Genomic DNA, 23,738 nt, shown 5'->3' with positions numbered 1-23,738 from the left:
TTGATTGGAGACAGATAGGCAAATATTTTGGGGGTTTTTGCATTTTGCTGTGCTGGATCTGGTTTACATATGCAATGTATCGATGTATTTGCATGTAATTTTGGAGCGTTTTCAGTTCATCCCTATGGCAAAAGTACAAAGCTATAACCAGTGTTACCTTTCAAATCCTTCACAGCTCCCAAAAAAAAAAAAAAAAGGAAGTTTTCCCTACCAATTTCCAATTAATATTCTCTGCTGTCTCCTCTGCTCAGGGCGATGCGGAGCTGAGGGCAAAGCTCCAAACAAACTCAGGTCTCCACGGTGGAGAGTAGGGGTGAACCCTAACCTTACTCTGCTACCTCATTAGCCTGCATACACACCAGCATCTGTTCTATCATGAACCCTAATATGACCGCATGAAGCCGCAAAATAACCGCTCTCATTGGACCATGTGGGATTAGATCAGCGATGACCGGAGTTCACTGACCGCATAGCACCATTCAGCTCTCATTCATTTGGAAAAGAAATGCTCATTTAATGGCAAAGAATAACCAAATGAAGCTTTTCTGATGGGATGTGGTTGTAGTCTGCTGGTTTTTCTAGTGCCTTTCTGCTCGGGGAGAACTGATGAAATAAGAGGAGAGGGAGAGAGAGAGAGAGAGAGCAGCCAAGAAAGAGGGAGAGGAAATCGACAGACAGAATGAGAGGGGTCATTGAGCACAACAGGAACACGGGGCCCCGCTCAGCTGGAGGGACTCTGGCGAGGACGAAGTCACCTATCTTATGGTGACAAGCGGCAAATGGGGGCCCATTACCGCACAGAATGCTAATGCCAAACTTTGGGCCCCGGGGACTGGCCCCGTTCCCCAAACACAAGGAGAGGAGACCTGCCAGGGTGCATGCATGACAGCCTCCATTCACACCCACAAGTGCAAGAGATAATAACCGTATAAATCACAAGAGACTCTTATACTCTTTCTTTCTCACTCCATAGCTACTCTCAATCTGTGTCTTGACTGCTTCTAACACTTGCTGTTCCTAATTGTCCCCTCGTCTATTTTTTCCCTCCCTCCCCTCCCACTGCCATTCTTTATTGTCTCTTAACAAATCCCTCCACACACACATGCACAATTCCCTTCAATATGCTCTCTTTCATTGTCAGATTCCTGGAGAAAAAAAAAAAAATCCAGGGACAGCTGGTGAAAACCATTCATATTGATTAAACAATCTATGTTCATCATATCCCCAAAATAGTGCTGCCAGTGTCGATTGAAATGCACATACCGCATATGCACAGAAATGGGCAGCTGTAATAATTAAAAAAAAGCAAACAAGTGTTAATGATGGTGAATGCGAACCAAGATTTTGTAGCACAAAATTGTATGTTCCATAGAAATTAACATCAAAGAATATATTGCGTAAATGCCCATCAGGGGAGAAAAAATAGTCAGTTTAAAGCCTGTTTTCTCTTTTTAGAATCCTTTTGATCAATACATTTCCTTTTATGCAGGTTTCTCTTGGCAGCATTAAAATTTAAAAATAACTATCCAAAATGTGGATTCTTCGAAAAAAAGAAAAAAAAAAGAAAAAGTCAAGGGGAAAAGATGAAGAGAAGAGACTCGTGCAGAAAGGCAGACTTGTCTCTCCGTTCCCTCAGGCCTGTGGTGTGGGCACTGACTCTATTTGACATCGAGATGCAGCACTGAGAAAGACAGAGTGAGGCAGAGACGGAAACACAGAGAGGGAGACATCAGAGCTCTTTTGCCTTCAGGTGTTGTGTAAATGTGAGTCATGCCATGATGGGGCGACTTGTTCAGGGTAACATCGCCCTTATAACTTTCATTTCGTTTGGGGAGTTCAGACAGTTTTGACTTTCTTGCTCCTACTCCTCTCTGAGTGGCAAAAGAACTGAGATGGAAATACAAAAGTGGCAAACTGAGATTGGATATTAAAGGGGAACAATATGATGACTGGCTGTTTCTAACCCAAAGTACATGTGCCTTGGAAAATACATAAAATGAGATGAAGAAAAATTTGAATAATACATTCTGGTATACTACAAACAATACAATTATGTCCAGTAATCAGTAGACTATAGCAGTAGTGGTGCAACTCTCTGCTGATTTATTGATTAGTTTATTGGCAGAAAACTAATTGACAACAGTTGTAAATAATTCATATAATGTTTTAATATTTATAAAGAAAAAATGCCTAACATTAGTTCCAGCATCTAAAATGTGAAGATTTGCTACATTTCTGTGTCATCATTGCAGATTGAAATAAAATACAAACAAAATCAATTACTTAATCCAAATCAAAAGTGAAAATAAATGTTAGTTACAGCCATAAATTGCAGGAACCTTTTTTTCTGAGGGGTCAAAGTAAATTCATCACATGCTAATACAGTTGTGAACAGGCAATTTTAAAGGCACACTGTGGAGGTTTTTTTTTTTGTAAACAAACAATCTATATTTACATTTAGCATTACTTACCACCTTGTGTGCCCTTAAAGCCAAAAAATGTCTTGAATGCATTTCCTTTCTCATAAAAGCTTTGCAAAGCTTGTAAAAGTAACATAAAGCCTATGTTGTTTACATCCATGTTTGCTAGCTTTATTTCCTGGCATATTGCTACATTTCTTGGCTACCGACTGTCAATCTGTGCTGAAACTGGTGTATTTTGTCACTGCATGCTTGTGCATAAACAAATCAAGGACCCACTCACAAAAAATATTGTTCTATAGCACCACTAGTGGTCAAAAACTCCACAGGGGACCTTCAAACTTGTTCTTTTTTGATGTATTCAAGGACAATTCGAAACATGGGCAATGCTTTCGCAGCAGGTGGCTCTATACAATTGAATGCATCATCAAGAAGAATTTTAGAAATGGTCCCTGCTTGAAAGTGCATTACCATATACATATGTAATAGTAGGCTGCCATTACTGTTACCATCTCAAGAAAATCTCTGCAAGGTGATTCTCACACTGTACTGAAATAGATGGAAACCAATAGTTGCCTGGAGGGTATAGATTCAGTCTAAAAGTGTGGTATGCTTTGAAAATTAGTTTGCAATAACGTAGGATGCATAATTAGTTGTTAATGGGGTAAAACATGCAAAAGCATCGGTATAGTCCTTTTAAGGGGGGCTTTAATTAGTTTTTTGCCACATAATTTATTGCAGTTTTGTGCTATCATTTTTCAAGAAGTTGGTAACCCATTTTTTTAAATGAAAATGTAGAATTATAAAACATGACTTTTCTCCTGCAGTGTTCTGAAACACCCACTTTCAACATTCAGCCTTTTCCTAGCCCTAACCCCATAATGCTTTTGACTGCAACAGTGAAAAGTGAGGCCAATATGAGACTAGCCACAAACCACTAGGGAGAGATGGGAGTAAAACCTTTGGATGCACTCCACACAATGGCCCTATTTACTGAGGCACCTGAATGAGAGCTCATGGTGCAAAACAGCACATTACTGTGTAGGAGGACTGTGTAGGATTTCAGACCAATCACACGGTATCCTTCATGCGGCTGACAATAAACGTGCAGGAGGGAAAGTGGATAGTGGCAATTCTGGGGTGTGCGTGTGTAGGTGTGTATGGATGAGAGGGAATCTGCTGTTTTTATATAGATCAAATATCCTGTGAGCATACGTGTATATCTGTGAGTGTACATACGCGCTTGTGTGCAAGACAGATGCCGCATTTTGTGTGGTTTATACCTGCTGCATTGTTACATAATGTCAATACAATAACAGTCTAACTGTAGTTCATATCGCCGAAGAATAATTACTAGCGTAAAAGCATATTGTGAAAAAAGTGTAAATACATCTGTGTTCAGACAATGCAAAGACATGTCCATGCACTTGAGTGAGAAATGCGTGCGTATCCTTGAGCTTTAGGAGTATGCTTCATAAACATACAGCGAGGAGAGGGAAAAGGAGAGAGACTACTGGGGAAATGACAGTAAGAACCAGAGTTTCTGGACAGTTCTGAGATCAGTCAGAAGCTGAACAGAACACAAACACACAGGCACACTCCCACAGACATGGTTGGTCCTTCTGTTGCTAGCTAACATACAGCTCCTACACTGCTCTGTTTTGGGGCGAATAAACACTAAGAACACGAGCAAAGAAAACGTTTTTTTTATGAAACGTGACAGAAACAAATTGAATGCAAACCTGATATATATTTCCCTGACTTTTTAATTGTTCACTTTCTCATATCTGTACTGTCCCTTTACACTACAAATTTGGCAACCTAAAGCAAAAGTTAAATTAAATAGAACAATGGAATGCATTTTTAAAGTAAGCTACCCAGCCTTGTGCATGTATGTTACTTATTTGTCTGCATGCCTCCTGTATACCTGTCTTGTCTCTTGGGTTTGTCTTGTCATTGTGTGCTATGGTCCATTTGGCCCCACACAGTAAGAAACAGAGTGGTTGGCGTTACAAATCCCATCTGAATTCCTCAGTGAAAGGGATTGAGTGCCCACCTTCTGACCGTGCATTCCAAAAAGCAGTAGGGTGCCCTCTTTGATATCTGCCCGAAGAACAAAACACAGCTCCGTTGCCTATAAGGTGGCATTTTCTATCAAAGCGAAAGGCCATAATCCAGACTTATACACTAAATCCTATGTACACTGACATAATGCCCCCTAAGCTGCCTAATTCCTTCTAGAGCCCTCAATGTTTTCTCCACTGTCTCTTTTTTTTTTCTGTCTGTCTTGCTCTTTTTCTTTCTCTTACTCACTCACAGTATCTTTCCTTCATGTCTCTCTCTGCTCTCACTCTCTCTATCCCTTTTCACATGCCTGTCAGATCACCCACTTCACAGTATTGTTCTTATTTTTTTTTTTTTGCCTTCTCTCTATTCATCTTCCTCTCTGGCCTTCTCTTTGTTTCACTGCACATATTTATACTCTCCACCCCCTCCCCCCTTTATTTATGTTTTTTCCCATCTGTACTCCCATCACAATAACAACAACAACAACAACATTCTCTACTATGCCCAAACAACCATCCTAGTGCCGCTGGTTGCTAGGATACCCCACGGCCATTGCGATTGGTTCTCATTATAGCTGGGATTTGCCGTTTAATCCAGGCTATGTAATTGGCCTGCTCTCCAGTGTTCAGGCAGGCTTAACTCCTCAGACAAGCATGCATTTAGCAATGATGCAGTGCTATCATGTATTAACAAACACAGCAAGATAATACAGATAGAAACACACTCAATATCCGCTGTTTGCCTCTTGTCGCTCTCTCTCTCTCTCTCTCTCCCTGAGCTCTCTTAGCAAGATAAGTGATGATGCTTTGTTTGCCATCCAGCTTGACAACAGCTCTGGTCAGCGTGTCATATGACACCGAAAAGTCAAGTAACTCGTGACACGTGGTTGAATCGTGTCACTTTCCGCGTGTGGGTGTCATGAGCGGTCACCGTGCTGACACCACACAAGACGGCATTGTCACATCAGAACAAGCAGGCGATTCCTGACGGAGGATGTGTCACACATGCGGTACGTGAACAAACACACGCAAATAGGCGTGTCACATGTGAGATGACTGTCCCTGGTGATGAGACATTAAATGCCACAGAATGCATGCGTGTGTGTGTGTGTGTATGAGAGAGAGAGAGACAGAGAGAGACTGTATAGATTTAGACACTTGTTCAAAGATATCGAGCGACTTGACAGAGATCATTCTGGCTATCTGACGCATAGCATGCATGTAGCTTCCTCACTGCCTGGCTCATACTGTTCCACCACCCACATCAATTATTTAGATATGAGATAAGATACCCATGTACAGTATGCGAGAACCACCATGAAAGCTACATTACTTGAGAAAAATTTCAGTTCACTCAAATCACAAAAAAAAAACATATTTACTCCCTTACCACAGCCGGTATCTGGCCATGAAAACACTTTCAATTTTAGCGACCCATGTTTTTAGATATCTGTCATGGAAGTAAGAGCTGTGGATTATCATTGGTCTTGTATCTTAGAATCTCAGCACAATAAAACACAACTATATACATGGTTAGATACTATTCAAGGTAAGCAGGAAAATATGTGATTTTGTAATTTGTGTGAACTAACCCTTTAAAATGGTCTATTATTGCTTCTTAATATAATAGCTTCTGCTTTGATAGTTTTGAAGTGTACCACTTATTTGATCATGGATAAACTTTCACCTCAACTCAGCCTTTAAAAGGTGCAATATGTAGATTTGGCTCCTGCTTCAAACAAATAGGGGGCAGCATATCACCAGCACCCCCCCCCCCCCCCGCCCCCCCTAAACACATAACCCTTACAGCACCGCCGCTCTCATAGAATTACCACTCACTGAATCTAGTGTAAATCTTACTGTTTACAGTGAATCTGTGCTATGATGTTGTCAAGGTATCAAAATGCTACAGAGACATTAAATTACCAAAGAGCTGCACAGATCAGTTCATCAGATCATGCAGCTGTGAAATATATTGGTGTAGGGGGGGTGAAATGCCATGGCGTCTACTGGAGGGAATGTGCAATATCTTGGTGTAGGACATTGTGTAATATTCTTGGTGAGTATGTCCTGGTGTATATGGATCTGTGTGTGATACTGCATGTTAACTGTATTGTATATGTATACAGATATTTTATGTGTATACGGTGAGGCTGTGTGTTGCTACGTTCTCTTAAATGTCCAAGATAAATTTCCCCCAAGGGAGACAATAAAGGCTAATCTATCTATCTATCTATCAGCTGAGCTGACCAGCTGTCTCACCCAGCCAGAGGCTGCAGCAGTGGCATCTCCAAGCAAATTTCCAAATAGGCGTTATTTTGATAAACTGACCACATATTGGGAATCTAAATGGTTATATTCTCACCTGAAAAAATATTAAAACTTCATAAAGTGACATATTAACAGCCTTACAGTGAAACTTAACAACTTTCAGCATGGCTTAAAATATATTTCTTCACATTATGTTGATAATTTTAGTCCATTTTTGAATGTTTTACACTAAAATTTTGGCCAATTCTTACATGTGTACCTTTAATTACCATTGTTAATGTGCTACCAGTTTAATTATACAATTGCAGCTATTTCTGTGAGTTTATGTTTGTGTGTGTGTGTGTGTGTGTAGTGGTGTCTGGGTCTGTGTCCCACCCAAGTAAGCCTAGCAGACTGTTTATGTGCTAATGGAGTTATGACTCCCATATGGCAGCCATCATGGTGTCGGCTAGCACAGATACACAGAAACACACACACACTAACATGGCTTTACACACATGCATTCTCACACACACACACACACACACACACACACACACACACACACACACACACACAACCTCACACACATATACACACACTGTGGCAGCTGCTATGACAGGCCCAAATGCAAGAATTTTTATGGGGCCTACTCTCACCCTGCACTCATGTGCACCCACCCACCCACACAAATAGTTGGAAATGAATGAATGACATCATATACGTGCAACTCATACTATGATCCAGTGCAGTCATTAACCCATCATTTTGATATCTGGGTTAATACTCACACATTCAGACTGCAAAATTACAAAAAGTGCAGGATTTTGCACAGAATCCCACATAATAAATGCTACTGCTTTCTGCAGTGACTTTCCCTACATCAGTATTTAACCTTTCTAACGCCAGAAAAAAAAACTGTCAAAGCAATTGGCAGTCCACTGCAAATTCACAGCAGACAGGGTTTAATAAACATTCGTCATGCATCTGACTATACACTGGAGGAATATAAAGGGTCTGTATAAATGTTAGACATTTACAGTGGTTATCACAATTGTAAGAGTTGTAGAAATATCGAACAAAAAGAACAACAAAAAGCCTTCTTTGATTAGAACTGAATTTCAGGAGAAAGTCAGCTTTTTGCAAAATAAAAGTATATTTTTCTTACCTTGAACTTACCCATGTGTTAAGCAGTCAAATTTCTCTGCAGTAAAATTAAAGAATGGAGGAATTTGTAAGCATGCATAAATAACTCATTATTAAGCAATTGTTATGCTGTCTGCATATTCAGTTTTGCATGTGAGAATGCATGTTTTGTATGCTAATGATTGGTACACAACACAGCATGTGCAAGGTCTACAACCAATACGCTTGTGCGTGATAAATGCTCCCCCGCACAACCTTGATTAATAGCTCTCAGAATGTATGTGATGATGGTAGTGATGATGATGATGACGGTTCCTTAATAAGGATTAGCACATTATGGCCATATTAAACCTGCTAGTCAGACAGAGGAGCACTAGGTCATAGCGTCGACTGAGCCTGCCATTCATCTTCATTCGGCTGTTTTCACTCCATCATTGCTGAAGGTCAAGCTGAGAGATACATGTGAATGAAACGCTCCCCTTTTTGCAGTAAATTATATGTTCATGTGTCAAGAACATGATGGAGAGGATGTGAGAATGTTGGATTGTGGAATCCAATGGCATTTTTCAATTTTAGGGTGGGAGCATCACATTGCCTGATATGGAGCTATATCATGTGAGGTGTGCTAGTGGGGAGATAGGAAAACGTACAGCCCCATAAAAAGGGCTTATCCTGCTTCCTGTGTGTCTCCTCAGTTTTTGTGGACAAGATAATAAGACGGAAAAGGAATTTGCTTTGTGTGAATGTCGGCCGTGACTGTCAGTGTTTTGTTTTTTTTCTCAAACTACTATGGTGTTTGGGAATGTTTTTGTGTAAAAGCAATGATGACAGCTAATAAATTATATCTTGAAGGGTTGGTACACCAAAGTTACAAAAAAAATAAGTTTTTCACTAACCTCTAAAGGTATTTCACTGTAGATAGTGTTGGTTTTACTGTTTTTGCCCATGTTTTCAGGTATCAAGGGTTTTCTGTCTCCACTCTAATATGGATAATAATAATAATAATAATGGAGGTAAATGGATTTTCAATTGTGGTGCTCAAAACATTGGAAAATTGTACAGCAACTTCACTCAGCAATATTCACCATATTAGTATCATCATTGCTTTCCAATTTTTTGAAAGGTTGTTTTGCTTAGATTTTATTTGCATACTTTGCCATGGCAACTTATACAGTTCAGTAGTTATTAGGAAAACTCACTTCAACAGCTGCCTCAGGGTCTTTATTTAGGTCGTCCGCCTTTGTGAATGTCATATAATACTTTGCTTTAACAAGATATTTTTTAGCATATAATTTAATGTGAAACCATTCCCTCTGTATTTCTGTTATTGGCCACCACGTTATTGGCAAATGCACTTTTCTAATTGTGTTGGGTGACCTAATATGACTACTGACACTGATAAATTTGTTGTGTGATTGCCTGCAGATTTTTTTTATATCTTTTCACTAAACTTTCTGTGACTGAAACTTGCCCACAAATGGAGGAAAAACAGGTATATTTATGTCTAGACCTATACAGCAATTTAGAAGCATCAATTATGCCAATGATTGCATCTCATGAATACATTCCTGCTCATGAGCAGGTGGCGTTCATCAAGTGGAAATGTACAATTTTGTGCAGTTGAGAGTTTGGTGAATCAGACTTGGAACACTAGTATAAACAGGTCTTGTGGGAAAAAGTAAGAGAACTTTAGGATAAGAGTATGACAGTGTTCCTAAATGAGACCCAATGTCCTTGTTATGCTGGATAATCCACAGAGCATACTGTAAATGGTATTGACAGGGACTATTTCTTAGGTGGACAGTAGTTATAGTGAGGACTATTTACAGTGAGGGTTGTTTCTGGATAGACCCTTTGCAGTTCATACTTTCCAAAGTTCATTATTTCCAATGCTGTGAGAAGCACAAACTCAATTCCATTCACCCCAGTTGTATATGGTTGGTGGCCAAAATATGTCAAACATATCTGCATATTGATTTTACATATTTCTATTTATGGTTAGTAAAAAATACAGTAGATGTGCCACAGTTGGCCAAATTTGCTATTTGTTTATGTGCACACCCAGATAAAGTGAGAAAATATGAAAATATGAGTTTTGTAATTTGGATAAGCTGACCTTTAAATTTGGCTAGGTGGTTTGAGGGAGGACTTAGGCCTTGATTAGACAGAACACTTTTTAGCAACCTGGGGCAGCTTTTGTTTTCAATGAAAGTGAAGCTTATTGCTTGCTACTTTTGCATTGATGAGTGCCTCACATTTTTCCAATCTGTGTGCTTTGCGTTTTTGACCCCGGAGTGCCCTGAGCGCCTCGAGTTGAAAAAACTTCAACTCAGAGTGGAAAACGCCTGACGTCATTAGCATTTTTTCCCATTTTCCAATCAGATGAATTGAGAGATGACGACAACGAGATAGTGGTGGCTGCTGCTGGATGCCTGGAGCTATATCACTTTACCAACCGTAGTTACCGTGATTTGAACAAAAAACAGCAGGCCTTGAGTGAGTTTACTTCACAGCAAAATAACAGTTAAGCTAAGAGCAGGTGATTCAGTGGTTGCCTAGCAACAGTAAAAAAAATACAGGAAACTGCTCTTTTTTTAAAATTGTAGGCTTCAACAAAAAAAAAGGCAATGCGGTGCTCCTTGAATTTTGCAACCTGCAAAAAGCGCTCTGTCTGATCAGGGCATTAAGTAGCCAAAGAGGTAACTGAGTCTTTTTTTAAATTTATCATCACATGACACCCACTGAGACTTAGAAAGGTTGTGACCCCGTGAGAAATGGAGGCACTTTACCCCAGCTACTTCCCTGAGGTAGTACAGGGCAACTCACAGGTTCAAACTCATGCAACTATGTGAATGTGAATCAGGATGGTCTTGAAAAAAAAGAGCTCACATGCTCAGCAAACCAACCAGTGCTGCTGTCCGTCCAACTCTCCCTCCACAGTCTCCTCTTAGCACAGCGCGGTGGAGTTGCGGTTTTCATGTGTCTGACTTGTGTTGTTGTTGTTTTCTCCTGTGGGCTGAGTTTTACACAGTCTGTCAATCTCCTGAGCGTCACACATTAGAAGGACCAGTGGAGTGAGACACCAAGAGTGATCCCTCTGGGGAACAACTCTTCTCCCACCTCCCACCCTTCTCTGTTTGTCTCTCTTTATCTTCCTTCCTCTTTCCCTCTACCCCTCTTCTTTCCCCCCTGCAGCATATCCCTCTCTCTTTCTTCGTCCTGTTCTCTTCCTCTGACTCCATCAACAACTCCCCAGACTCCTGGCCAAGTTTGAGCGAGTCAGATCCCCTCTGTTTGGAGAGGCTACGCTACATCTGTTGACGCGTTCAGTGCTCGAGTGGTCGGCCAAGCCCAGCCAACATCCCCCAGCATGCATCACAGCGAGTGTGCAACTAATGAACACGACTGAAGGAATGTGCCTGCGCCCGGTCCCCTGCCTTTTTGTTTGATAAGTTTCACTCTCAATAGGGGCACTGTTTACAATGATTCAGTCCAGAACACAAGAGCGGAAATCTCAAGTCAGATGACCGTGAAATGTCTGCGGAAACCTCTCAAATGAAACCGGAATCACACTCCAAACTCTCGTCTGACTTTTGAGGAGGAAAGTCAATGAATCACATGAAGATCCCGCGTGAGAGACTTCCCAAAGAAGCAGGGGTTGGTGAAACTTCAAAAAACGGTGAGGGCATCCTGACCCTGTAAAACACCTGACAAGCATGACTGCAGCACAGAAATCTGAAAAGTCGAATGAAAAAAAAAAAAATGAAAACCAACTTTCTTTGCTCTTAAAAGTAACTTTATTTGAAGGATTGTGTCTTTGCATGAGTATGGAGATGGGGATATGTGGGTTGGGGAGGGGGGAAGTGTGGGGTCTGAGAGTTAAGGAAATACAAGGCTTTTAACTCAAGCCTTCTGTGTGAATAGCCCAGGCATTCTTCTGGATTTAATGAAAGCTCCCAAAGTGAGTGAAAGCCTGAAATAGCTTTAGTTGGCACACAATAGTAGCCTTAACTGTAGGTATTAAACCTTAACAGCCAAGACCTAATTGGCTGACCAGTGAATAGGCCAATGGGTGGCTGACTCTTCGCCTGCAATGTCAGAATGCCTGACCGGCCAACAGCTTGCCCTTATCTCTTTCTTTCTCCCGCAAATGAGAAAAAGTTGGACGTCCCTCTTGATTGAACATTCCTATCGACCTCACATCTCCTCTTATGTCCATTCTCCTTTCCGACTTTTCTTTGCTGACGCGCCTGCAAAATTCTCTGCCGAACGTGGAAGCCTCGGTTACATTTTTTTTGACAAATGTGACCAGTATCAGTTCTTTCATCTACTGTATGTATACCACCACAGTAAGAGTTCGGATCTATTCTGCAGCAAACACATCTCGGTTGCACATTGCTGCCCGCATTTAACTTGCCATCAAGTGACAAAACCAACACAAAAACACTCAGTCAAGTGAAGAAAGCATCACACTCTTGGATCTTTTACCACGGAGGGTGGATGTTGGGGGGTCCAGGGTGCATCCAATCACTGACTCCAATGAAGTGAAGTATTCCCTGGCCAATAGAGGGACAAGACAGTGGAATGGTGGAGTACAATCATGCGGTGAAGCCGCTGTTATCCGGCCAAGTGTGCTAATCAAAACCTTGTGTGCCTGATCAATACTAGTGGACAACAGATTGCACTCCTGGGGAACTGGTGGAGGCTAGAGGGGTGTATCAAAGGCCAGGGGAGAGGGGACAGATAAGAGAGAGTGTGAGGGCTGGGGGGTTGATGCGGTAACCAGGGACAAGTTGAGTGATTTGAGCGGGTATAAAATGAGACACTGCCTGGCCCAAGAAAGGAGAAAGATTGTACGTTCACAAACACACTAGGAGTCATGCTTGGAATTGCTCCTGCAGTACATTCTTAATTTGCAAAAAGGTTAACAAAGGCCATGTCTAATCTAATGGTTACTAAGGTTCTAAGGTTACATTTGAGCTTTTTGGAACGCCTATCTAAGAAAACATTTGAAAACGCTGGTTTCATATTGATGAGGAAAACAGACATTTCTGTCAATGCTAAGGTAGATTTCTCATGTGATTAACCTTTTCTGATATGTAGCTAGTATACTTAACAATTACCACTAACTCATTTTTTTTTTCTGACAATGCACTGATCAAAATCCAGCTCATTGAATCCTACCGCATTCCTCAGCTTCAAGTGATGAATTACACGGATGCCAATTTCCATAACTGCACACAGTATCCGATTTTCAAATTCTGTCTGCCAAAGCTGAAGAGTGCAGATTTGTATTTTTCATGATCTGCTGAATACCTTCTCTTATGAATGTATTAATACTAAGTGGTATAATGGTAATCCTAGCGGTAATTGATGCACGCAGATCTACAAAAATTAACAATGTTCTTTAATCCGTCTGTCATCTCTGTGTGCTTTGAAACAAAAGAGATCATGGAAGGGATTTAAAGCATTATACTTTTAATTTTAATCACATCAGTAAAGCCGGAGCCTTTTATCCCTAAAAACATTCCTGTTGCTATTTTCAAAAGAACCTCACATCACGCAGTGGGTGCCCCTTTCTGATGTTGACCAAGTATGGCTGCGTTGTGGATAAACATGTGCTAGGTATGAAGGTGTGAGATTAATACGAGTCAGGAAAAGTACAGTTGATAATCTTTGCAGTCTTTCCACAGGCATGTCAGAGTGTATGGAAATTTGTAATTCAAGAGGCAATTTTGAACTGAATCATTAATCTAAGATAATCTATTGATCAATCCTGATGATCACATTAATCCTGGCATTGATACAACCACATAATGGATTACTTCCCATGGAGCTGAATACATGCCAACGTGAGGGTTGCCATACTGTATAGGGGGTTTTGAAGATGGGCAGACAGGAACCTAACACACCAAAATAACTGTGAATACTGTATATACTTACTGACAATCGGATATTAATCACTACACTATAATCAGCTGCGATTGATTACAATATATGTTTTTGCCATTCTTCCTGTTTGAGCCAGTAGGACGGAGGAGTATACTTAAACAGTAATGACAAAGACAGGATGCTGGCAAGGAAGAATCCCTAAATATGAGTGCCAAAGATATTTAAAGTCCTCCTCCACTCAAAAATGTATTTTTCTTCTTGTTACTTTTGACATTCAAAGCCTGTTTTTCTCATTTACCTCAAGGGGGAGGAGAATTTCACTTTACTCATCTTAAATCTGAGTTTAAGGCATGTAACTATGAGCATGATTTGTGACATCACAACTAGTTTATAGCCAATCAGGGTCCGGTATGCAATGCACACATGTGTGATGTGGAAACTTGAAACCTCCAGTGCACATACACTGAGAATGAGCTTGTCAGGGAGATAGGAGACATCTTGTGTCCAGCAGTTAAACTTTAGAAATAAAAAAATAAAATAAAATTGCATATTCATAGATTCTGAGGGAGAAGGGGGCGATGACATTTTAAAGATTTTAAAGAGGTATCTGAACATTTTTTTTGTGGAAAAACCATATCAAACAGAAATTATTATTCGAAGAAAAGTATTTTTCAAACATGTCTGGAGGGGGTCTTTAACCTTTCCAGAATTTCGTTTTGAAACAGATCCAACCACTTTGTTTTTGACAGCTGTGTCTTCTATCAAACACACCGCCATACAAACAATAATAACAGCGAATATGAACACTGCAACAATTATTATCTGCCAGTTTGAGCCTCTTGAACACAAGGACGACTTATCTCCTAATTAGTTGTAATAACAATAACTAGTTTGGTTCCTGACTCGCATGCGCCTGTTTCATCATGCTTGGAGCGGATGCATGAGACGTGCCTCTATTGCGGAGAGAGCATACTATTTTTTACTTTACTGGCAATCTTGGGCAGGGCTGCATGCTGGTTTGGGGTGTTATTCATTGAAAATCAATATTTTCCATTTCTGAGGATGCAGAATGAATTATTACTGAGATGAGCATTGTGGAGAGATTGAAGGCTTAGTCTGAGTCATCACTCATCTGAAGACTTTCACAAGGACATTTACTTCTTCTCCCTTGGAGTTAACTCGGCGAACATGGATCTCCCTTTTTCTCACCACTGTCAGGGCACATATCACCCTCTGTCCTGAAGACTTCATCTCAGATGCAGCAGCAGCAGCTCGAAAAAAAATGGCATGTGTTGATATTCAATAATAAAAAAAACCAGCTTGAATTCTCTAGTTTGGACATTAATACTCTCTTAGTGGCTATTCTTCGGGGTTAGGGTTATCAGATTTTCTAAAGTACTCACGTTAGGTAAAACTGCCATTTTTAATGAACGTGTCCAAAGAATGCCAACTGTGTAATTGGACAATGACCTCAAATCCTTTTTGGAAATGATGAGCTAAGCACAGGCACACACTAATTAACAAGCCACTCACAATAGAGACGAACAAATTACGGAGCTAGTTTGAAATGTCAAGATAACCAATTATCAAATGAAAATGGCCATTAAGTATAGTTCCTTCTGGCCACAGGTGATGAAGCCACCTGAAATAATGGGAAAATCACGGCAGAATGGGTTTTTTAGACATTGTCATAGGAGGAAGTATTAGATTTAAACATAACTGTAAAATGCCTCGGGGACTAAATTTCGCTAGATAGATTTTTCAAGAATCCCTGAAATGAATGATCATTGGCTTCTTTATGCGATGCATGTGCTACATATGAAATGACATTTTTAATGCCAGTATAAACATTACTCTATTCATATTTGACATTATATTACACTCACTCAACACAACCTCAAATCCTTTGGTGTACAAGATGGCCAAAAGTATGTGGACAACCATGTCCACTTTTGGTCTGGGGCTGTTAATATGTTAATAAAGGGGAATCTTACTGCTACAATATACAAACTTTGAGCTTAGTTTCCTGTTTCAACATGACAAAACACCATGCACAAAGACGGGTCTATTAAAAAAGGTTTTTATGAATTTGGTGTGCAAGAACTTGACTCACACCATCCAAGAAATTGGAATTCTGATCACAAGCGATGGCCAACATGAGTTCCCAATCCCAGTATTAAGGGTGGGAGGATTTATATGTAAAGAATCGATGCTCCCACTAAGTCTTGTGTTGACCAAAAAAAAAAAAAAAAAAAAAAGGAATTTGTCTTATGTTAGATCACATTCCTTGCACGTGAATGCTCTTCTTAGTATCTCTGCTTCCCTGCTGCTATGCTGTGCAGCTTCACAGATAACACCTCCTCCCCACCTGAAGAGATTTCACTCAATATATTTGTTATTTATCATTAGAAAAACAGTCTTGTATTTATGTGCATGAAGAAAACAGAAAAAAAAAAAACTCCTAATGTTTGGCAAATCACTCAGTGGTAAATTAATTTAAATTAAAGTAGCCTATCGATGATTAATTCAGCTACATTAGATGCTTGTAATGATTAGATGCATTGGTATTGGTACCGATATTGGTGATGGCCCTGGTATTGGACTGGAATCACCCCTATTTACTAATGCTCTCGAGGCTGGGTTGCAGAAAATCCCTGCAGCCACAATTACATATGGATATACTGTCTGTGTGTCCACATACTTTTGGCCATCAAGTGTAGCTGAGAAACATTCAAATGTCCCTTGACCCCAAATGATTAATTTGATTCAGCTCTGTTTTGTTTGCAATTCTGTCGGCTACACAGATCATAATCACTTCTGACAAAGGTACCGAGACCTGCACTGTTCTACAGACAGGACCCAGGAGATAGACATCATGTTTTAGTGAAGAATGGACTTCTGAGTGACTGGCAGATACCTCACTGAGACAGAGAGCTCTGGCAGGGTTCCAGCAAGAGAGAAAGAGAGAAAAAGAGAGAGAGAGAGAGAGAGAGAGAGATAGGAAGAGAGTGAGAGAGCAAAGGCAGTATTCAATGAGAGCTTCACTGGAGAGGATGAGATGCCCTTTCTGTGTGCGATGAAGGATGGACAGAAGGAGGGGGAGGAGAGAGAAGCAGAGGAAGAGAGAATGAGGGAGTAAGAGAGAAAAAACAATGAGGAAGAGAGAGAAAGGAGGAAAACTTTTCAGTCTGTTTTTTCCATTCAAAGACATTTTGACAGGGCAGAGCCCACTCTGTGGCAGGGAGTGGAGCCATTTTGAAGTCTCCTACCGGCAGCTTGAGGGAAGTGGGGAGCCAGAATAGATATATCTCGGGGCTGCCTGGGTTTTTTTTTTTTTTTTTTCCTCCCACCACACTTTCTTTCCTGTTTTTGACAGCCAGCTCCGAATCGCCGAGCAGGTGTCTTCTTATTTTCTGCCGAAACAGTGGGACAGTGCACACAAACACTCTGACGCTGTTCATAAAAAGATAAACACACCCGCAGACCAGACAGACAGGCAAACAGACACACACACACACACACACACCAATACACACATAAACATAGTAGTGGCACTCAAGAAGTAACTATGCATTGGAAATGACTACCCTTCACACATAATGTTTTCCACACGGCTGCTGAAGTTGAGGGAGGGCGCGAGAGAGGGGGACAATCTGTGACTATCTACACTGACACAAAATGAGTGTCACAAAACAGAGCCGCTATTTTCACTTTAATGCATGCAAATAACAGGCAGCCATTGACACAGGGGCAAGATTTAGTATGCTCTGCGATTTTTAGGTCACAGGAAGGGGAGGGGTAATTCATCCTTATTATTCCCTCAACAGATCCTAATAATGTGGCTAGTGTTGCATGCTCCGGCTGGGTGTATTTTCTATCTTTTTTTTTTTTTTTTCGGGAAGGGTGGGCCCGGGGTGCAGGAATTAGCAGGGTATTGTGCAAAACTTCCCTTTTAAGTGTCAGATTTCCAAGGCTCTTTCTCTGCGACAAGTGCCGAGCTCATTGAGGATCGGCGAGTTGAGGGTGGAGAACAGTGTTGACACTGGAATTATCACAATACAAGTTGCCTCTGACCACATTCGCTCCGAATCAATCCATTCATAGCAGCCTCAGCGACCCTCATCCTATTGAAAAAAAGGCCTCTGAATGGCTGCTTTGAGAGGTCCCTTTTGATGTTCGAGGGGCTTTTGAAAAGCAGGGTGTCCCTTGTGTCAGTGGTGTCAGTGATTAAGTTGTGACTGGGTGGGGGTGAGTAACGCCTACAATGTATATGCCCCTTGTACTGATATATGTCCCTTGTGTACATATATATATATATATGTTAAACTGTGATAGATACTAAATAAACAATATATAAAACGTGCAGTTACAGTGAGTAACATGTTGCAGCAATGCGATGATTATGTTCAATAACAGGTGAGGTGAGGGATTACAGTAGAAATTCAGTAATTAAATTAAAGTTACAAATCCTAGTAACGTCCTGTTACTTTCACAATTTGGAGGCTTGTATTGTTAGCTGTCTTGTTGGGTGTTTGAGTGTAGTGTTGATATTAGTTTGGGCTCTTTGCATTCAGTGGATAGACTAGTAGTGTTAGCTTAGCGCAGGGGCTGGAGGAAGTTAGCTTCTAACAAAAGAGGAGACATGTAAGTTGCCTTAATCACATGTTGTGTCCTCTTCACTGGCTCGCTAACGTGTGCTAACCACTGCTAAGCCAACAGTCAGGAATTAGGTTTTGTACAGAAGTGGAGGTGGTGTGTAAACCCCCAAAGCTGTAGCAGTAAATACCTCTAAACCATAAGCTAGCAGCTTGTTCAATCATGCCTCCTTTTTTATTTCTACATGTTAAACACAGAGAAAAGTGGATAAAGTGACATGTGGGTGTGGAGGCTTTGGAGCTGCTTAAAACCCTGAGTAAGGGAAGTAATCTAACATGTAACTGATTACTTTTGCTGTTGACTGAAAAATAATGTATTCGTTTTTCTAGGCACATTGAGATGTACTGACAGCAGAGTCAAATTCCTTGTGTCAACATACTTGACAAATAAAACTGATGCTTAAATATAGCAATTTCACATTTAAGTTGTTTTGAATGAATGTGACAAATGCGTAACTTGAAACTCTAATAAGACCATCTGAGATCAAGCCACACGTCACAAATCAGATTCATCATTGTCATCTTTGAAACCTCGTCGGTTCTTTACATCATTTGTATGACTCATGCGTATGAAATCTCTAATACGACACTGACTTCAGTCTGTGCTCTCTCATGAGTGTGATTTTTGACACATTTTTAGCCAAAGAGATTCAGAGTATACCCATGCTGATTAATAACGCAAACCAACAAGCTGCATCACTGATGCTGTCACATCGATGGCAATTTTGACTCATCAAACTCAGATATAGAATGTCTTCAGTGGATTATATTTTCACAATTTTTATAGGGAACAAGAACAAGACTCACCATTTACCTTTCATGTTTAAAAAGCATGACACAGTCCATTTTACCCCCTGTGATTACCTGAATCATATGGGCAGTAATGAAACTTTCTCAACCCCTTCTATTGTGTATTGTGATCTCTTCAATAGTTCTTGCAAAGCCCAGAGGGAGATGGCAGAACAAGGCGTTAGGAGTCTCAAAATAGCAACTCGCCAGAGGGAGTTGGAGAGAAAATTCTTGCTGAGCTGCACCACCACAGTGCCGGACACTTCTCCTCTGTGCTGTTGAGTCACTCCTTGTTGATGTTTCTCTCTGCCTTTCAAAGTCGAGGATGCCGTGACATATTACCTCTCGGGCAGCACTACAAAGAGTTGCCTAAAAGTGGCCTGGCTGGCTGCCCGCCCGCCCGCCTGCCATCGGCCGACTTTTTACACATTCTTGACGGATGGTTGTATTTCTCTCCCGAGGCCGTGCAGTCAGAGAGTACACAACGATGGGCTCAACTAGGGACTGTGACTGACACATCCACACAGCAGCATGCGAGGGGAAAACCCACACATATGCATCGGAAGTGTGAATCAACGCTCGCACCCACACCTGCAGAGACAAATGCAGATACACACTTGAGGACAGGAAGGAAGATAAGGACACACACACACATACATAGACACTAAGTAAAGGGTTAGGCTCATTTCTCCAACACCAGGGGGTGTCGGCTGAATGTGATAAGACGTTGAGTGGGTAAGACTTCTTCACAAGGATAGTTCCGATAAAGCAGCCTGTCATTCACTAAGAAGCATTGTCCAAAGCTTTCCAACCACATCACGTCTTTTCTGCTTCCATTTCTAAACCTTGCTTCATGCTCATAGATACACTCTAGAGAAAAGACTAGATAAATTATCACCACTTTAAATACAACGTAGCTGGAAGAGTGAAGTGTTAATTAAAGCCAGTAAAAAAACATCATGGCGAACTCAACAAAACTCCCGGTTTGGTGTTAATGGCAATTATATTCTAATAATACATAAACCTGTGAGCATTTATTCACTTTTTACATATAGTTTTGCTCCTGCAAAGTGCAATGTCGTAATTAATTCAGTATTCACTTCAAGTCCTAAACACCTGGTGGCTTAGCGCCGGCAATAGAAAAAAAAAAAACACAAAAAAAACCCCACTGCAATTTAATCAGTCAAGCACCCACTTCAAAGCAAGAGACTCTATGTGCTGTATTATTTGATCCAAGCAGCTCCTCCAATGACAATTAATGCATATACACAATGCAGAGAAGTGAAAGCCAATTAAGGAGTTGTAGTATGCATTATGTGATCTATAGACCGGCTGTCATGCGTGAGGCAGTTTTTCCCCCCACAGTGGACTGAAAATAAAAAACTGTGGGGGGGGGAAAGGTATGAAAATGAAGCTTTTCCAGAGTCACAGCTTCCCTTGGATGGCAGACCTGAGCTTATGTTTTTTCATATATTTCTGAAAACTGACATTCACTCTTTCGAATCGGTAAACACAGCAAACAAAACAGACCCCCACTTTGCGATATGGTCCAACTCCATTGGAAAATGTAGTTCTATTTAGAGCATCACATGTTTATAATAGGGTTCCTCAATCCATTTTTAAATGTAAGATTTTATGGAATGTCTTGTTTGTTCCTTTATAATATGCAAAACATATCTTTTTTTTCCTCATTTGAAAACATAAGAACATGCAGTAATTCACAGTTGTGACGCAGGAAAAAAAAAGTCAGTTTTGGTAATCTGAAATTTCTAGAGAGAACAGACAAACGTACCTTATGCCTTACTGGAAAATAACTATCATTGTGGCAGCTGCATTACCACTGAATGCCAATTAGCAGCATTTTTCAGCTACAAAAGGAAGACTTGCAATCACACAGTTTCAATGTGAGTTTTCCAAGCAACATGGGGCAAGTAAAAGAGCTCCGTAGTGGCCAAATCACCTACATTCAAATTTCAAGAGCAGCTTCAGTCAAAACAAAATCTTCAAGTACAGTTTATATTTCGAGGGGAAAGAAGCTGCATCAACACAGAAGAAGAAAACAGGTCTTTTTTTTCTCTCTCTGCCTTTCGGTGGTTGTTTTAAGCTACACTTTTTTGTGTCCTATTCATTCAAATACTTTCCCAGAATTTATAATACTACCCCCCACCCATTTATCAAAAATATTATATTAAGTGCATTAGTTATTTTATTGATTATTGTTTGGCATTGTGTCTCCATTTCATGGTTAGCAATAGACAGGAAATGGGGAGAAAGACATTAAACAAAGGTCTCTCATCAAACCTGGAACATTATTTAGTATGTGCCTCAACCATTCGGCTACCAGGACACCCTTATAATTTGAAATGAATCACTCTTTTCACTGAAATACCACTTATTAGCATGCAACTTCCACTAGAATGACCAACTCTGACAGTCACTTTAAAGCATTTTAACCTCAAAAACATGTACATCATTAAGTCCTGTTGACAAGCACATACTGTAGGATCAAAAACTCTTGATTAAGAAGGGACAAAATAATCCTCATAGTCGCTTTATTCAAATTAACTGTACCTGACGAAGGACCACAACATTGTTAATAAAGTAAGTATAAGTGCGCTGGATTTGGCTACTTCTCAGTCATGAAGATTGTTTTATAAACTTAGTGTAAAAGTGTGCTGCCCAGTTGTACCAGAAACAGTTTCTACTGCAGTTCTTTCTTCATCTCCTCTTTGTCTGCTTCTGCATTGTTTTTCTCACTTTACCTGTGAGTAGTTAGTGTGATCACTTAGTAAATGAATGGAAACATTTGTCATCTGAACATTTTTTTTTACAGAGACTGTAAGAAAATGTCGAGAATCGTCTAGTTGTGTTTTTTTTTTTTTTTTTACCCATTTCAGTTTGGCTGGAAAGCAAAAAGTAGTTTTGTAGAATAGTTACAGACCAGCATAAAACATGACACTGGAGGAACTGGCTGTGAAGAGCACTGTTGTAAGTATGCTGTTGTATTTTCCATAAATATTACATATTAGAATGACTGTTTCATACAGTAGTTAACAATGATTTTAATGGTTACTGTATGTTCATAAAAACATGAATCCATATCATTGAAAATGTGTCAAATCAATTGCGCAAACTTGTCACATTGACATTAAATTTCATCATTCAACAGCGCAGCTGATTATTACAGTACCTCCATCTTTGCTAGATCACTAGACAACAGAAGTGTCATTTAATGTTGACAATATAATTGCTACTGTTTCCACACTGTCACAGCACTACAATGAAAATTACCTACAGTAACATATAAATGAGGAAAGTCACACGTTTCTGCCCTTATTATATATGTATAAAATGAAAACCATTAATACAGCAGACAGCAGTTTTTTATTTTCTCTTCACACATTTCATTAAAACTTCCAGACTGTCTATGGGGCATAAGATAAATAGGCAAAATAAAGAACAAGAGGTAAATCGTATTATTAAGATGTGTTTTGCAAGATCAGTCAAGATCCAGTCAGAAAAAAAAAAACTTTTTGGGAGGGGTGATGTATCATCTCTCATCAGAACTTGTTTTAATTTTATGCTATCAGTCACTGTGTGGGTGTATGAGTCACTTTTTTTTTTTTGAACGTCTCGTTTTCAAAACACCTCATTTCACTGATGAGGTCTTTGTAACTGCGTGGAGAGCTTTCCCTGGCATCATTTTAGACCACTCATCCACTCGAGAGTAAGATCGATGCTACGCGTAACTATGATAATGATTTTCAGTGATGATTCTGAGGCTTGATCCTCACGGTTCTGATAGTAAACGTGGTCTCGGAGTCACCTACATGCTCTATTCTACTTTCTATCTGGTTATTCCACAGACCTTGGCACATGCTGGTATTGTTGTTGTTATTTCTTGTGAGACTTGTTTGATCCATACTGGTTGTTACAATGAGACTGTCTAGAAAGCACCATGAGCTGAATGTGAATCTTTGACGGTTTTGTTTTTTTTTTAAATAGCCTTTAGGGCTGATTAGACAGAGATTTTTAATAAGAATATACTGTGAATATGACTGTTTTCCTGTTATTTTTCATTTTAATTGATCTAAATCTGAACCTTATTGCTCATAAATCATATACATAGTTGGTCAAATGACATCACCTCATACTGATCACTCTGGGGAATGTTTGACAACTTAATTGCAGCCACGACTATGGTGAAAATTGTAATTTGTGATAATTAAAAGTTCCTCATTACATTCATATACACCATCTGAGTCATCATCCTATATTTAAAAATACACACCCTACTTATAATCAACCATTATTGTGTATATTACTTTATTACAAAGTACTTCTGAGAGAAACTGATGAATTAGAGGCATGAAAATAGCACGTCTAACTACCCTCAGTACTACATGATTGGATTTACACTCTTTCCACTCCTTCCACAGCCTGTGAGTGATTGTAATTTGACGATAGAGGGCGCTAGTAAGTAAGGATAAAGCCACTGCTGGAATTCAGACAGCCGTCTG

This window comes from Thunnus thynnus, chromosome 22 (genome assembly GCF_963924715.1).
Source record: "Thunnus thynnus chromosome 22, fThuThy2.1, whole genome shotgun sequence".
NCBI lineage: Eukaryota > Metazoa > Chordata > Actinopteri > Scombriformes > Scombridae > Thunnus > Thunnus thynnus.
Note: the sequence above shows the minus strand (reverse complement) of the source record.